The sequence below is a fragment of the Hippocampus comes genome, unplaced genomic scaffold (assembly GCF_001891065.2).
Source record: "Hippocampus comes isolate QL1 unplaced genomic scaffold, H_comes_QL1_v1.1 scaffold195, whole genome shotgun sequence".
NCBI classification, from domain to species: domain Eukaryota; kingdom Metazoa; phylum Chordata; class Actinopteri; order Syngnathiformes; family Syngnathidae; genus Hippocampus; species Hippocampus comes.
In genome coordinates, this window is record NW_017806076.1 from 1,239,885 (window position 1) to 1,256,020 (window position 16,136).

General features: G+C 43.8%; 1 protein-coding gene across 2 annotated transcripts in view; it reads right to left on the minus strand.

Annotated features, from left to right (window-relative positions):
* mctp1a (multiple C2 domains, transmembrane 1a) overlaps nt 1-15,136 on the minus strand; it is an 84,744-nt gene extending 69,608 nt beyond the window's left edge. The window contains exon 1 of one of the 2 annotated variants that reach the window (XM_019894635.1): nt 15,040-15,136. The gene's annotated coding sequence lies outside the window, so the exon portion shown is untranslated. Of the gene's footprint in view, nt 1-5,150; nt 5,225-15,039 lie in introns of those variants that run through there. The other variant, XM_019894634.1, reaches the window with a different exon arrangement.
* Nucleotides 15,137-16,136: the final 1,000 nt, after the last annotated feature.

Sequence of the window (16,136 nt, forward strand, 5' to 3'; positions counted from 1 at the left end):
ATGAGTCAAGCTATTCTCCTTACGTCTCTATTAATCAGCCGGTGTGTGGGCTATATTGCACGGCGATAAAGCTAAAAATAGCAATACAAGAAAAAAAATGGATTGAATAAAATCCTCGAGAAGCACTTGGAGACGATTAAGAGACAGCCTAGAGTGGCATTAGCCCCTGCTGAGAGATGTAACCGGGGAGACATCTGAGAACTGTCAAAAAGGGAGGATAGGGATGCGAGGAATTAGACATGATAACACACACTTCTCAAAGATTAACATGTTTTTTCTTTGAAAATAACAGGAAATAAGAGTACCACAATAAAAAAAAAGAGGTTCAAAAATGGATAACAATCCATCATGAGTGGTGATGTCATGATGATACTGTGGTTGGATGGCGACCCCACCTGTGGCCCAAAAGACAGCTGGGCCAGGTGCGAGGGATACACAGAAAATTCAGTCACCGCAGATTTTCTGTCAAAATGGCCCAAAAGTGACTTTTCGGTTTTCGACTGAAAGACTTTTGCTACTACAACAACACGGTTGAAACAGAATGTCGTGATGATGCAAGTAAAAGACGGACAGGCTAACCGGTGCAAAAGCTACAGCCCGGTTGGCTGGCCGCCACGGGGCATTGCTTTTGAGCTCCGGGTAAGATTAAATTTAGAAGAAAAAAGCAGGAAGAAAAGATCTTTCTTCAGATAGTGATGCGTCACGCCACTGCGGCCGCCCACGATGCACCTCGGTTAGTCACGTATGTGTCAAACAGCCTGCTGAACTGCACGGAGGTGAGTGGCTGACGGCCTTTGGCCCGGGGGTAAGAAAGCTCCCTGGAAAGCATACGCATCGCTTGGAAGAAACCACACAGCTCACACTTGCTGCCCGTGGAGTTTTGTGTTTGTTTTTTGTTTTTAAAAAGATCGTTTTTCATTTCTTTTGGTGAGTGGATTTTTCATTTTCAGTTTTTAGTTTTGGCCATGAATTTCCCCCACTTTTTTTATTTTGTCAATGTGTTCATTAAGTGACATGTATTCACTGTTGTATTAAAAGTATATTTTGTGATTTCTTAAGATGTTCATTGTATTTGCTGGTTTATTAAACAAAAATGTGACTCATTACTGTTAATTAGTTCAAGTTTGTCTTTGAAGGTATAGTGTTTTTTTCTTAACAGCAATGAGAATTATGAGAAATATTCTGTGGCAACATATGTGCGATAGAAAAGTTAAAGACATGCTGCTGTTGCCCAAATGTCTTCTTAATGTTGTCTGTAAAAAAAATTAAACAAAATAAAATAACTTTACTTGACAATTTTATTTTATGAGTAAGGCTGAACTGAAGAAATCACAATGCTCCTGTTCAGAGTCAAATCAAAAGAATTTTCAGAGAAAAATAAACACGTAAATAAATGAACACGTAAATAAATAAATAAGATTTCAGTTAGGGTGGCATGGTGGACAACTGGTTAGTACACTGGCCTCACAGTACAGAGGTGCAAGGTTCGATTCCGGCTCCGGCCTTCCTGTGTGGAGCTTACATGTTCTCCCCGTGCCTGCGTGGGTTTTATCCGGGTACTCCGGTTTCCTCCCACATTCCAAAAACATGCATGGCAGGCTGATTGAACATTCCCAAATTGTCAAGTGTGAGCGCAAATGGTCGTTCGTCTCTGCGTGCCCTGCGATTGGCTGGCAACCGGTTCAGGTTGTCCCCCGCCTACTGTCCGAAGACAGCTGGGATAGGCTCCGGCAGCCCCCACGACCCTTGTGAGGATAAAGCGGATCACAAAATGGATGGATGGATGAATTTCATTTCATGAAGGTTGCAGTGGTTTTACCCTATAACGTTCGTCTTTGAACTACAAATTAGGCCAAGAAAATAGCGCCGCTGAAAGGAGAGGAGAAAGTTCATGACAAATGCATCTTGCGTCTGTAAAATTGGGCTTCGCCAGCTCGAGCACTTTGCATTTACATGAAATTATCCCAAGAGAGCAACACCGCCTGCAAAGTGCTCCTGAAACATGGACACAGGCCTTTCCTTGTAAAAGTCTTGACCCATTCCCAGTTGGATTCATCTAACTGGAAATCAATACCACCTTCCTGTTCCATTAAGCAACATTGCCTTGAAGTTTATACGCGACGGTGCCGCGACGTAAAACAACTAAATAGCAGCTTTAGAATGCAGAAGATTATTCAAACAAAAAAAAAAAGAGGGTGGACCCCTTTGAGCACATCAAGCAGCTTGCTCGCTTGTTTCAATGATTGAAAAGCAGCTCCACGGACAGATGATGTACGGTGAACTGGCAAAATTTGGGAAATCACCCACCTATGGCTAAGATGCTTTCTCGAAACTGTTTAATTCCCAAGATTACTTTGGATTTTGTCAGAATCTCTTGGGGAAGACCCTTTGATGTAATGCTTAGGTGTCTCAGCACTTTTATCCAGAGTGTATTTGGAGCTCCTTGAAGTGGGCAAAACGCAACTTGAAAGATGAAGAAACAACGTGGCTGCAGTATGGGACTAACAAAGCTTTGGAGTTTCTGTTGGATGAGTTTCACTGGGAAGAGTGGAATGTTTTTTTTATATAACAACGGAGAAATCATGCCAGCATGAACAACGCAAAGAGAAAGTTGTTGTTGGCCACATCAGACAGCCATTAATGATAACGACTGAGAAATCATGCCAGCATGAACAACGCAAAGAGAAATGGATACGGAGGAATAGAATGATAGATAGGCATGCCAATAAAAAGCTTGTCATATCGTCTCATTAAGAACCAAGACAGAATTTTCAGCCAACAAAACACGACGTCAGCCTGCGGTGCTTGAACAGGTTCTTCCAATGCCGGCGCATCACCTCTGAATGGAGTGCGGCGACAACCTGAACGCCGCGAACATCAAATCTTACAGAAAGCAGCCAAATGAGCCAACCAGACGCCGCTCAATGCCAGCGTGACATCACACCGGCACAGAAACACGACGCATCTGTCAGGATCTCGCCCTTACACTTGATGCCTTGGATCATTAGGGAGGCGTGACTGCGGTATGTCACATATCAGGCCCATAAGAAAGCATTTTGGAACAACAGACTGACAAAAGCTCTTGTGGGTGTGCAACACCCGAGTTTCATCTGAATGTTTCTAGGAGGTAACCGTTCATTTTAATTTGTCATTTCAATTCATTTCACACGGCCCCCATTCACTGTTTTTGCACTGAACTCGAAGCCCCATCTCAGACTAAAACATCGCCTTGGCTCCATAACCTGCCACGCATGTTTTTGGAATGTGGGAGGCAAACCACAGTACCCGGAGAAAACCCACACAGGCACGGGAGAGAACATGCAAGCTCCACACAGGAAGGCCGGAGCCAGAATGGAGCCCTGCACCTCTGCACTGTGAGGCCGACGCGCTAACCAGTTGACCAGCGGGCCGCCCGGCCATAGCTCCATCTAATAAAAAAGTAGTGCTTTCCTGTCTTGTGACATCCATAGGCAATTGTGAAGCTTTTAAGGAGGACGTCAGTTACTCGCAAATTCTTGCTATTTGCCACAGGGCCTACCCGCTGTACACTAAGTACCGGTAGTCAGAACCATAAGTCATGAAGAGCCCCGTCTCTGTGCCAAGTTTGAGTGTCACTACACTGATCAATCTGGCAGACACACACACACACACACACACTGACAAGAAAGCAGCCTCCACATAGAGGCAGTATGACAGCAGTGTGTATCCCTCACGCTGGCACCTTGGCTAAAAATAGCCGAGTCCAAACAATAAAACGATAGTGTTATGTTAACGTGAGGGGAGTGGAAGGGAAGCTACACATCACTGAGCGCATGGTCTCAACTCATTCAATCATCCATTCATGAAAAAATATTTGAAAATATGTCGAAAATCAACTGCACACTCGTTCCAGGTGGACTAATTTCAACATGTATTCCTTGATGATATGAGCGGCAATCTCTCCATCCAGTCTCAGGGCAGCCATTGACTTTGCATCCTGGACGCAATGAAGTTGAATTTACAGTAAAATGTGCTTGAACGCGGTCCAGTTGCCACCAATCACTTGACTCCAGAGAGCCAGTAAATAAAGCTGGATTTCACCGTACCAAGAACAATCTGTATTATTTTATTTTTTTGATTACGATGACAACCCAGGCTCAGTGAACGAATGCTTTCGAGCCACTGTAAAAACGCTCAGCAATTGTTAAATGCTGGCATTTTTCTACCGAAACACACAACAGCCGGAGTTCGGATTAATTACGCACTCGACGAGCACAATGACCGAGTGGTATGAAAAATAACGTTTTGCACCTGTGAATGGGGATAAATTTGAAACGAGACAGCAGAAAAGCGTACGGCGCAGTACGGTCGAATTTATACAGCGCAACAAAAGGCTCATTTGAGTATTTTCACGAGGCCGCTCCTTCTTTTTCAGGCTATTCACACCTACTGTTGTCTTCTCGCTTTTCCTCCCATCTTCGCTTCACCGACTTGAGTCAGCCTTACTTTGTTCCCCTTCTGGTCTTGGCTTTCCCCTCTTCTGCCTTTCTTGGAGCAACCGATTAGCTTTTGGCGAGAGAGCTCACATTCTGATCACGTTCCGCATCCGGCAGGACTCGGACTGATGTTCTCTCATAAATTAACTACATCTCTCCAAACCGTCTGCTCAAGGTGGTGGCAGGAACAGGATCATGAATTGCTATGTCTGAGTTGATCAAGTCTCTTCAAGTTGATTTAATTGCTTCTCAACCTTGGTCACACAAGCCCTGCTCAGGTTGCCCGCGATGAGAAATCGGATACAACACGCCCACTCCACTTCCATTCCCCCCCCGCCTGTCATTGTAAACAAAAACAGCCACACAAAGTGCACAGGCAGACACTGTTTTCTGTGGGCATTAACGAGTGCAACTGACCACATAAGCAAAGCGGCCGCTCAGGTTTATGGAAAATGTGGCAAGTATGAAAATCATCCCCCGCATGCAAATGACAGAACGTGACGAAGTGATGGAAACATTTTGATGGCAGACTCATGCCCTCATCACCTCACTGAAAGGAAGCGACATGCCCTTGGAGGAATAGAAAAATGAAACGCTCCTAAGCAAAACGTGTGCGCTTTGCCAAGAAATCAAGCCTGGCATCCAAATGTGATACCAGCAAACAATGGTACCTACCGTGTAGCTTTATGCCGCAGTTGAGAAAGGCCACGTTAACATCCAGACACACTGAACACTCTCCTGTACTATTGCCGCTGCTGCTTTTACGATATAACGCGCTAGCTCGCTCGCTCACTCGCGCAGCAAAGGCCAACCAGATGCGACGTTCTTGAAAGCTCCACAGGCTCTCTCTCTTGCTCCGTCTCTCGAGCTTTCCCTCCTCGCCATTGCTTTCAACTCACAAATCTGACTAATAATAAGTTGACAGAGGGCAGCCTGCCAGAAGGAAAACCATTCATCATTGTTGTTCTCCATCCATTTTTCGATACCACTCGTGAGCTGGAGCCTGTCCCGGCTGACTTTGTGCGAGAGGTGGGGTACACCCTGGACTAGTTGCCAGCCAACTGCAACATTTAGACCAGGATGCGGCAAACCATTGCTCGAGGGCTGCATTTGGCTTTCATCTGTCTGAAACTTCCAATGTCCAAATTGCTGAAATTTCCTGAAAAGTGATTATTATGGAGATGCAAGGTTTCTGCAATGTCGGTAAAATGTGACAGCAATTTTGTGGTTGTGTTTGTTGTTGTTAAAAGGTAAACTATGCATGATCTGATATTAGATCATGAGTGTGTGATAACCATGAGCAAATATCTTGCAGTATCACAGTGTTAAAGTGACAGCTATAAAATGTCCTGGATTGGAAATATTTGGGTTAAAAAAAACAGCATTTTGTTTTCTATTGAACGCAATCTATTTTCAAACCAAATTTGGAATATTGACAGAAAAAATGTGTACCATGTTAAGTGAAAAAAACAAAACAAATAAATATTAACATTCTCCTTCTGTTTTAATTCTACTTAGTCAGTCACAGGGTCCCCTCACTGCTAAGATTTTTTAGAACAGAACTGTGGATTACTAATGTTATTCCTGGGGCTAACTAGTACCCCCTGGCACCGTGTTTTTTTTTTAAATTAAATTGCACAACGACATCATCGAGAGCAAATCTCAATTGCTCTCTCTCCTCTTCCTCCCTTCTTCCCGCCTCTGCGTGTAACTCCTCCCTTCTCACTCAGAGAAGGGGCTAGCTTTTATAATTCATTTCAAAAAGGCGGGTTGTTAAGTGATCTCTGCAAGCAGCCAATCATGTTCCACTGTGACTCAGAAAAAAAAAAAAAAAAAAAAAAAAAAAAAAAAGCAGCAAACAAGCATCACACACCCATCGCATCGCGGCAGAATTTCCTCGCTTGCCGCTGTTGCTCGCGGTGGCGGGTTCAAACCGGGGACAGGAGCAGAGAAGTGAGGCGCGTCATCCCCCAGTCCCTGTAGGTGGCACCGAGCCTGTTCTCCCCAAAAAAGCCGCGTTTAATTTACAGCGTCGCAGTCTGACGGCGCGACGTAAAGTAGACTACAATCTCCAATTTAAAATGCTTGAATTCAAAACAACATTGTTGAAGCGGCTGTATTCTGAGTGTCTACTCAGTGACGAGAATTGAAAAGGGATGCAAGGACAGGAAGAAAAAAAATGGGCACAAGCGTTTACAGTGTTTTAACCCCAAAGCCTGCAGAGTAATGTGAGGATTAATTACTTTTGAGTCTGACCCAAGGAAAACTAGAGCAGATTATCCCCCCGTGATGCAGAAGAGGGCATTAGAGCCTGATGGACACCTCCATGGTGAGGATGTCATGCAGGAAGTGCAAGGCCCGATCCAGTTTGAGCTTCTTGAGGATATCCCGATTATTTATTGATCTATTTTACCCTCGGAGATTGATGGTCAACCTTTGTGTGTGTATGAGGTCACACTGACGCCAAAACAGTCGAATCTCCAATCATCTTTCCAATCATGAATGGAAATACATCAATCCATCCATTTTGGAATGCATTGTCGCGGGCTTGCCTGAGCCTATCCTGGCTGTCTTCGGGCAGTCGGCAGGGGATACCCTGAACCGGTTGCCAGCCAATTGCAGGTCACATGCAGACGAACAACCCCCCGCACTCACACTCACACCTAGGGACAATTTTGGAGTGTTCTATCAGCCTGCCATGCCTGTTTTTGGAGTGTGGGAGGAAACCGGAGTACCCGGAGAAAACCCACGCAGGCCCGGGTAGAACATGCAAACTCCACACAGGAAGGCCGGAGTCAGGATCAAACCCACGACCTCATCACTGTGAAGTCGACGTGCTAACCACTGGACCACCGGGACGCAAGAATGACTTTCTCACAACAATTTTCATTTCAAAAGTCAAATCTGAACTGCAGACGAAACTCACCATTGAATCCATGGATCTCATCGCTGAGATTAAAATGACATTCTCTCAGGGCCAAACGAGCATATCGACATGGATATGAGCGTATTAGCGCCTCCGTGTCTCTTTACAGCCAGACAGCGAAACGACATGCAAGCTAATGAGAACAGGAATCACCTCAAGGCACAGCGTCCACAGAGCTCACCAGAAGTCATGCACGGGACGCACGCACACCCACATCAGGCTGGCAAATCGCCATGTTTGTAGGTGACAGGCGTCATGCGACGGACCGGAATAGCACACTTCTCCTTCGTGACGAATTTGTCACGTCACAAATATAAACTCTTCCTGATGTTGACTACGTGTCTTTGAGATGAAGAATAATGAGGGGAGATATGAAGACAAGACAGGACGAGAGTGACAGACCGGCAAGGCCAACACAGGAAGTGACATGAAAGTTGTCAAATTAAAAAAAAAAAAAAACATTTGAAAATATCCTCAAGTGCAAAATCTTTTTATAGATGATTCGCTCTGCACTTGTGATTATGATGACTTGGAAATAGCAGCCACCTGTTGTGAAAGAACGCTCCAGGAAAAAGAGAGCGGCCAGTCTATCTCTCATGGGGCTTGAAAAGCAGCCCCATTGTAATGTGACAGAATGGCAACCATCACATAAGACTGACCCTACGTGAGATAATATAGCACACATCAAAAGCCATTTCAGTCATTACTGCTGGCTGCCATTTCACTTCAAGCTACTGCTGACTTTGAGAAGGATAACAAATGGCTCATATTGCTCCAATCTACTCTCACATCATGAAGAACGCAACTGAAGGCAAGGCAAGGAAGATGGATTTACAGACTGCAACTCAATGTGCTTCACATCATTAAAAGTCCCACGTTTAAAAACATTTACAAAGAAAAGAGTAAAAGATATTTAACATCAAAAGAAGTGAGTAGCTTACTAAAATGACTACCAGAAGAGTGGGAGAACCTGATTTTGGAGAACGTGATTTTAAAAATGCTTTGAAAGACCTTAATCGGTGAAATCGGAAAAGATCATAGTTTTTAACCTGGATTTAAATATACACTTGACTCACTTTATCTCTAATGGCAGCTTATTCCATTTACTTGCAGCACAACAATGAAATGCTGCTTCATCATGTTTGCTTTGAACCCTGGCATAGCCTTTTATTAATTTTTTTTTAATGTAACCGGGACCAAAACTAAAACTGAAAGAAGTGACCCTGTGTCACTTGAAAGATGCAAATTTTTTTTGTTATTAATTATTATTATTAGTAGTAGTAGTAGTAGTAGATTTTGGCTGGCAACCAGTCCAGGGTATATATACCCTGCCTGTCATCCAAAAGCAGATGGGATTGGCACCATCTTACTGGGAACCCTAACTCTGCTACTAAAAATGGAGGGATGGGATAATAAGTAGCCAAATTACGACATTGTGAGGTGGGATGAGAGCGAAATCTAACAAGCAGTCTGTCCAATGGGTTTTATGGGCTGCACTTTTTTATATTGCTTCATGGAGGCTGCAGGGAGACTCATTTGCAAATATTCAATATCCACTCACCACACAGGACGCGAGGTCCACATTGAATTGCAAATGACACACCATTAGCATGCAGCCTTTGGTCACTCGCCTTCAGCGCCATATTCTGGTCTGCATGGACCTTTTCTCTGCCTTTCATCCAGCAGCCCCATCACAAGTGGAAGAGCTTCTGTGCAGAGCTCACTTGCTGCTCCATTTCAATCGTGTTGAGGGCGGAGGCCGGGCAAATCAATGTGGAATTTGATCAAGCAACGGAGGCGCGGGGGGGAGAACTGACTGCTTGGAAGTGACCAGCAGAGGGTACAATTTAGACATATGTAAAATATTTCTCCATACGAGGCAAGTTACGGTGCAGAATTTGAGTGGCGACCTCCTGCTTTCGATTAAGCAATAATTTAATTCTGTATTAAATAACGCGTGATTCCCACTACACTCCTGAATTCTATATTGGAAGGAGTGGTGATAAAAATCGAAAGCAAACAGTGCCTCTCCGGTCTCCCTGTACAAAAGGGACCACTGGAGTTTCAATGTTAGCATGGCAACTGAGCTGTGAGGTCATATTAGCAAGAAAAAAACGGCAGGATCATTTTGGTGCAATGGTCTGGTGCATCTTCGTTTCGGAGGATGTTGAACTTTGGGTGCTCTCGGGCTGTCCCTTTTTGACATGTCACGTTTTTTTTTTCTTGGATCGGAACAAATCGTTTCATATCTAATTGTTGGGCAAAGGCCTTCGCCTGCTGCCACTGTTATGTTCTAAAATGATCGATCCCCGCAGGAGGGCGGCTTCTCCTCGTCTCTCATTGATCTCTATCTATTCTCGCATGACTCCCGACTGGCATGTCTGCGCCGGGTTTCGGCTTTTCGAGCGCTATATTGTCTCCGTTTGTGTTCTATCAGTCACATTATTGAAAACTGGGACTCTTCGGCAGGATTCTGATTGCTACTTGAGAAGACAATAACACAGGCCAAACAGAAAGTGCGTATCCGTTGAGATATAGTTTATATTTGCCCTCAAGATGCTCTTAGAAAGGGTCGAGTGTCTCTATCAGAGAGGCTAATGATGGGATCACAGGAAGTAAATCAGGGAGACAACAGAATAAAGATTAGCCCTCAAGGTAATTGGCGGAGAGGGCGGTAATATATTTTGAGGCTTGCAGAGGGCAAGGACGAGATCTACAACGTATGTCCTCGCGGGATGAAGACAAACGGGTTTGACTGAAGGCGAAGAGTAAAAGTTAGACAACCAGAAGTTGACAAACTTTTTTTTTTTTTTTTTTTAATTTCTTTGTCTGACAGCAAAGTTTAGGAAACTTGTTCTACTTTGGTCCATTAGAAGATAACATTGTCTGAAAAAAATTATCATAATAATAGTAAGCACCTCATAAATCATAATTGCTCTAATTAGGGGTGTTCTGATCCAATATTGATATCAGATATCGGTCCGATATCGGCCAAAAAAAAGCGGTATCGGATTATGTCGTCTCCAGCCAAACGATCTGACATTAGCCTTATATGCCAGCAGGCCATTCCAGACTTTGCTCCTGCTGCTCTATCCAGCAGCGTGAATGTAAAAAAATGATCGTTAATGTACTGAAGTAAACTTCAAAATGCACAATTTATTTTTATTTTTATTGACTTTATTGGGGTTATTTCTGTGGGTCCTTTAATTCATTTTGAATGTATTTTATTCCCGAAGACAGCTGGGATAGGCGCCAGCACGCCCGCGTCCCTCATGAGGATAAGTGGATTAGAGAATGGAGAGATGGCTGGATGGATTTCATTTCCAGGTTTGAGGTTGAATTTGTGTAAACTAACTAATTGAAATAAATGGGTGATATTTTTTCACACCTTCTGCTGTTGACTTTTGTTCTTTGTTTGAATAGTTCATCAAGTCTCTTCTAAAATGTCATCATAAAATATGTTTTAAAAAGCATGTATTATCCCTATCTATTGGATTGACATCAGTATCAGTACGATACTGTTGGGTGCAATTTCGGTATCATATCAAAAGTGAAAAAGTTGCATCGCAACACCCCAAGCTCTCATTTTGCGAGCGGTGTCAATCTTGTGCGACATAACTGCACGGAGGCATGTTACACCCGACGGTAATTTCACAGCAAAACCGAGGCTGACGTATCTGCGAGAGGGAGGGCTGCATCGCTGTGGGAGTGGGCGGAGCCGACTTCAATCATGGCCAATCAAAGTGGCTCCTTTCATTCCCTTTAAATGAGGCGCACTGGATTCCTAACATGACGGAAACACATCTTTGCAGTTGGGAGACGGCGGTGCACCCCCAATCATTCGTGTCCCACGATAGCTGTGCCGCCCAGTACAATGATTAAAAAAATAATAATAATTAAAATACAACAAAATGATTCAGAGTTTGATCCCCGTCATTCACATATTTATGAACGACACCAGCTGTCTACTCTGCGTCACACTTGCGTCTGAATTTCTTGTCTTGTGAAATGTCATTCCACTTGAGATGAGACTGCACATTTCAAAACAACAGCATTGAAAAATCTGACTTCTCTCCCCTGACACTCAGATCATTTTCTAAAAATGTGGTTTTAAGAATATGTAAACATGGGCATTGTATAAAAGATGATCTCTTGGCATACACACAGTAAGGTGAGCTTGGTTACAGATATCATCAGCTGTAATTCCGATTGATCATTCACATTTTGAAATATTTCACAGTCAAACTATTGATTGCTTTTAAAAATCTGTCAAATAATCAAACTGCTCATCTTTGGCATCGGACGTGACTGAGTCCGCATTGCTCCTCGGAAACTAATCGCGATTGCTGCTCTCAGTTGGACGCGGCAAACGACTGCTTTGCGTGTTGCTCACGGATTCTCAGTGCCAAGAAAAAGGCAGCATCACATGTGGGAGGAAGAAACTTCACCATCATCTTAGCGCTAAAAAAAAAAAAAAAAAATCTATAATCTCCAAATGGCGCCGCGCATTGAATGTGTTTGTCTTGGCCGATTCCAAAAAAAAAAAAAATCTATCATCTCCAAATGGCGTCGCGCATTGAATGTGTTTGTCTTGGCCGATTCCATTTGCTCCAGACAACATTGCAGTCAGTGGCAATCGCGTGCGTGTCGGTGACAACCAGCAGTCTCACAAGCCGCGTTGAATCTTCATTCTGGAAACGCCACCGTGACATTTCTAGAAGGAGGCCACAAGCTATTGGCAGACGTACAAGTTGGGAGGATTTACATCAACACACTGCTCACTTCCCGAGCCACGCGCGCCCAAATGCCTTCCATGTATACAAGACAAAACATATTCCACTGGATCCTTTCCATGCTTGTTTTATATCGGTAGGATACGCTCCACCGACACCGTTATTTCATGTGGAGCTGGACTAGACATCGTTCCGGAATGGACGGACAATAAATTGATGACAGGGATTGAAAAATGGATTTGTCGATGGAAGTAGCTTCAAAGTGAAGACCCGATATTTACTTTTGTTTATGCGTCAGTGAAGAGTGTCTCAATAGTTGTGGCTACAGCCTGAGGCAATAGCCGTGCAGAAAAAAAAAAAAAAAAACTCTTGACACAAAAACCCACTTCTCTGCTTCATAGAGTACATGCAGAGCCTGAATATTTTCAAAGTGTTCCATCTGATCTGATCGAGTACACTTGAAACAAAGATAACAAATCTCACAGCACAAAATACACACCGAGCTTTATTTACTCCACTGCGACCTACATTACGCTTGTCTTATTTTTGGGGACGTGACGTAAACTCATCTTTTGTTTCTCCATTGTTGAATATGCCGCTGTTTTGCTCTGAAAGTCATATTGTGAGAGTGAGTCATCGAAATGTTTACCCTTCAAATAACTTTGGAAGAGATTTTTTTTTTCTTTTTTAATCATAAATGCAATCATAAAAGTGCTAAATGTAGTTGTTCCCATTCAAAAATGACCCGTTCCTTTCCCACTTAGCAGTTACGGGGTCATCCCGTCCAAGCTGTCATTTTTTTTTTTAACACACACACACACACACACACACACACACACACACACACACACCTTCTGTCTTGTGAGATGAAGCAGCCAGGGTAAAGGCAAACATTCAATCATGTAAACAACATAGCGGAAGTCAATAAGGGAACACGAAGCCACATCATTAATTCTCGACTAGGCTCACACAAATCTAATCAATAGGTAGACCTGCATCTCACCCAATACACAAAAAAATTGACATTTCAAGTACATTTGTTATTTTTATCAGAGACACAAAAAGGGACAAAATATCTGGAACCTGCAATTGGGAAAAAAAAACAAAAAAACTGACATCAGTCAAGTGAAAAGTGGAACGCGTACACTTCCGATTTGATGTCAAGTGCACTTTTCATCAAACGCTTCACACTGGAAATTAAATGTGCCACAACGTGACACTCAAAATTTGGCACTCCTCCCACCACTCGCTTACCAAATACTGTACTTATTATGCACAGTTTCAAATCTAATTTATGAAATATTTCCTTGCAGCTCTCATTTTCATAATGCAAACTTACACTCGTGCTGGTGTGAGACGATCTAAGCGCAGGGCTTTAAAGATGTCATCCGAGTGTGATTGCAGCACACGACATCCGTATTAAATTACTCACTGCAGGTACGGATATAAATACATTAAATACACAAGCAAAGGGAGAGAATTTTCATACAATCTTTTGTATTATTTAATATTAGAATGAAGGTTGGTTTTAGTTGATTGGCAGGACAACACGCCCACACACATTAACAATTTCGACAAATTTGCGTAAGACACATCACCGCGCCTTGCCAAGTTCTGCAATATTAATGCAATGTCATAAAAACCACAGGACCAGTGTGAGCATCGTGCATTATTTGACTATTATTTAACTGGCATGCGCAGCAATGATGCTGCAAGATCAGTGCGAGTGAAGCCCTCTTCAGTTGAGTGCATGCCGCTCAGAGAGATTTAATGGCGGCCCAAACGCTAGTCGAGAGCATCAAGTGTACTTGATTGTTAAATCACTTTTAGACCTCTGTCTGGATGATGCTGGACACTTTGGGTGGCGCCAATAATTTGGCACATCCTGGAGGTGTGGCTTGAGTTTATATTATGTGTATATATATATATATATATATATATATATATATATACACACACACACACACACACACACACACACAAACACACACACACACATATATAAATTAGATCTTCAACACCCCAAGTCCCTGTTCCCTAATCGTGTTGTTCCGGTTGGGTTCAAAAGTTTTGCTTCTAACTATGGAAAGGTTTTTCTTTTTAGTTTAAAATGGCTTACTTTACTTTATTGAGGAACCTGTGTCACATCGGGGCTAAAGGTAGAATCCTGTTTGGTTATTGTGCCTTTTGGTGCTATAAATAGTCAATCCTTGTTGTGGCTGATGCTGCATGCTAAACTAGCGAGCTAGCAATTTAGATTTTTGGGGACGCCTGGAAACCTCAACGCCGGGCAATTTCCTGTGTTGAGTACACCCGAGATTTTACTATCTAGTCTTTTAATGACAATAATCATTTTGTATTTTGCTTGCAGCCATGAAGTGGTTAGATTGATGGTATCTGGAATTTGCTATGATAAACTCGAATGCATTAATCCAGAAAATATTCCTCACTGATTTTGCCCTTTACGCTCAGCCACAGCATCTCCCAGAATTGGCATGCACTTCCGAATATAAAAGGCAGGATGCTGCTCCACATCATCCGTACATGTGTCCCTAATATTGAATTGAATTGAATACAACTTTATTGTCAAATGTGCTGTACGTATGTGTAACATACAGCACAGATGAAATTTCTTCCCTCTCAATATAAAACAAATGGCCCACCCCTCATATTGTGGCCCACTCATGTCGATAATATACTGTACAGTATTACGTACTACTGACGTTGCAGTCATGAGGCCCACCCTACGTTACAGCTGCCTAAGTGAGCAATGTAAATCATGCATGGAGTAAGCACTCTGCATCACCATCATCATCACGAAACGTGTAATTGCATATTCAGGTCAAATGCAATATGCACGATCGTTGACATTTCATGTTAAGTACAGCAATGGAGTTGTACTCACAGCATCACTCGGCTTCTTCCGCAGCTGCCCCTCTTCCTGCAGGACCACGGCCGGGTCCACCACCAGCTTCTCGAAACACGCCGAGCCCAGCGAGGAGCTCTTCTGCTGGGACGCGACGAGCTGCGAGACGTGCACCTTGGGGCTTCCGCGGGCCGTCAGCTCGGGCTTGCTCCCCGTGCTCCCGGAAGCCGCGCCGAGATGAAGCCCCCCGGCTTTTCCTCTTGAACATCCACAGTCCGGACTCCTTCTTGGCGCTTTCTGCTCCGCCGCTAGCGCGACGCTCCGAGCCCAATTTGGGACTGAGCCACGGTTTGGTTTTCTCCTGGAAAGTCTTCCACATCCGCCGCTGGTAGGACTCTTGTCCCCTGGACGTGCCTTCATCCTTGGCTGCTTTTTGCTCCATGGTGCCCGAGCAGCATCCACCCAGCCTGAAGCGTGTGTGCGTGTGTGTATGCGCGCGTGTGCACTCACAGTGCACTTCAATGCTGATCCGGTTAGGACCAACACACGAGAATGAAGAGGAGGAGGACGATGATGATGAAGACGATGATGATGATGATGATGATGATGATGAAAGTTGGCTTGTAGTAGAGTGCATATGCTAGCACATTGTACAAAAACACATTGGTTATATTACAGCATTCCTGTTATGTCAGTTGAACCACGCTAGAAAAAAAAAATGGTGTGCAATACCGAGTCCACGTTTTCAATGTCCAATATCATGTCTGCGCGTCCATCCATCCTTGAGCGCATGTTCTCATTCCAGTTGCGGGTGAGCTGGTGCGCATCCCAGCTGACTTAATATAAAAAGCGGGGTACACTTTGGACTCGTCGCCACAGTCCATCACAGGGCACGCGTCGGGCTCTATTTTCATGCCCAGTGCAACTCTGGTGCAAGGTGCAGTCTGAATCTGCTCAGGGGCAGGCTGGACTGAGTGGTGGTATTTTTCACAGAAACAAGCAAGCGTGCGCAGTTTAAGCGCATTTAAAAAAAAAGGGTGTTTGCGCCATAGTGGGCATGAACACTGCCGACTTGATTCCTGATTCCATGTTTGTGCTGCACCTGCACCCTGTGTATATTTGGGAGGGGCTGGGGG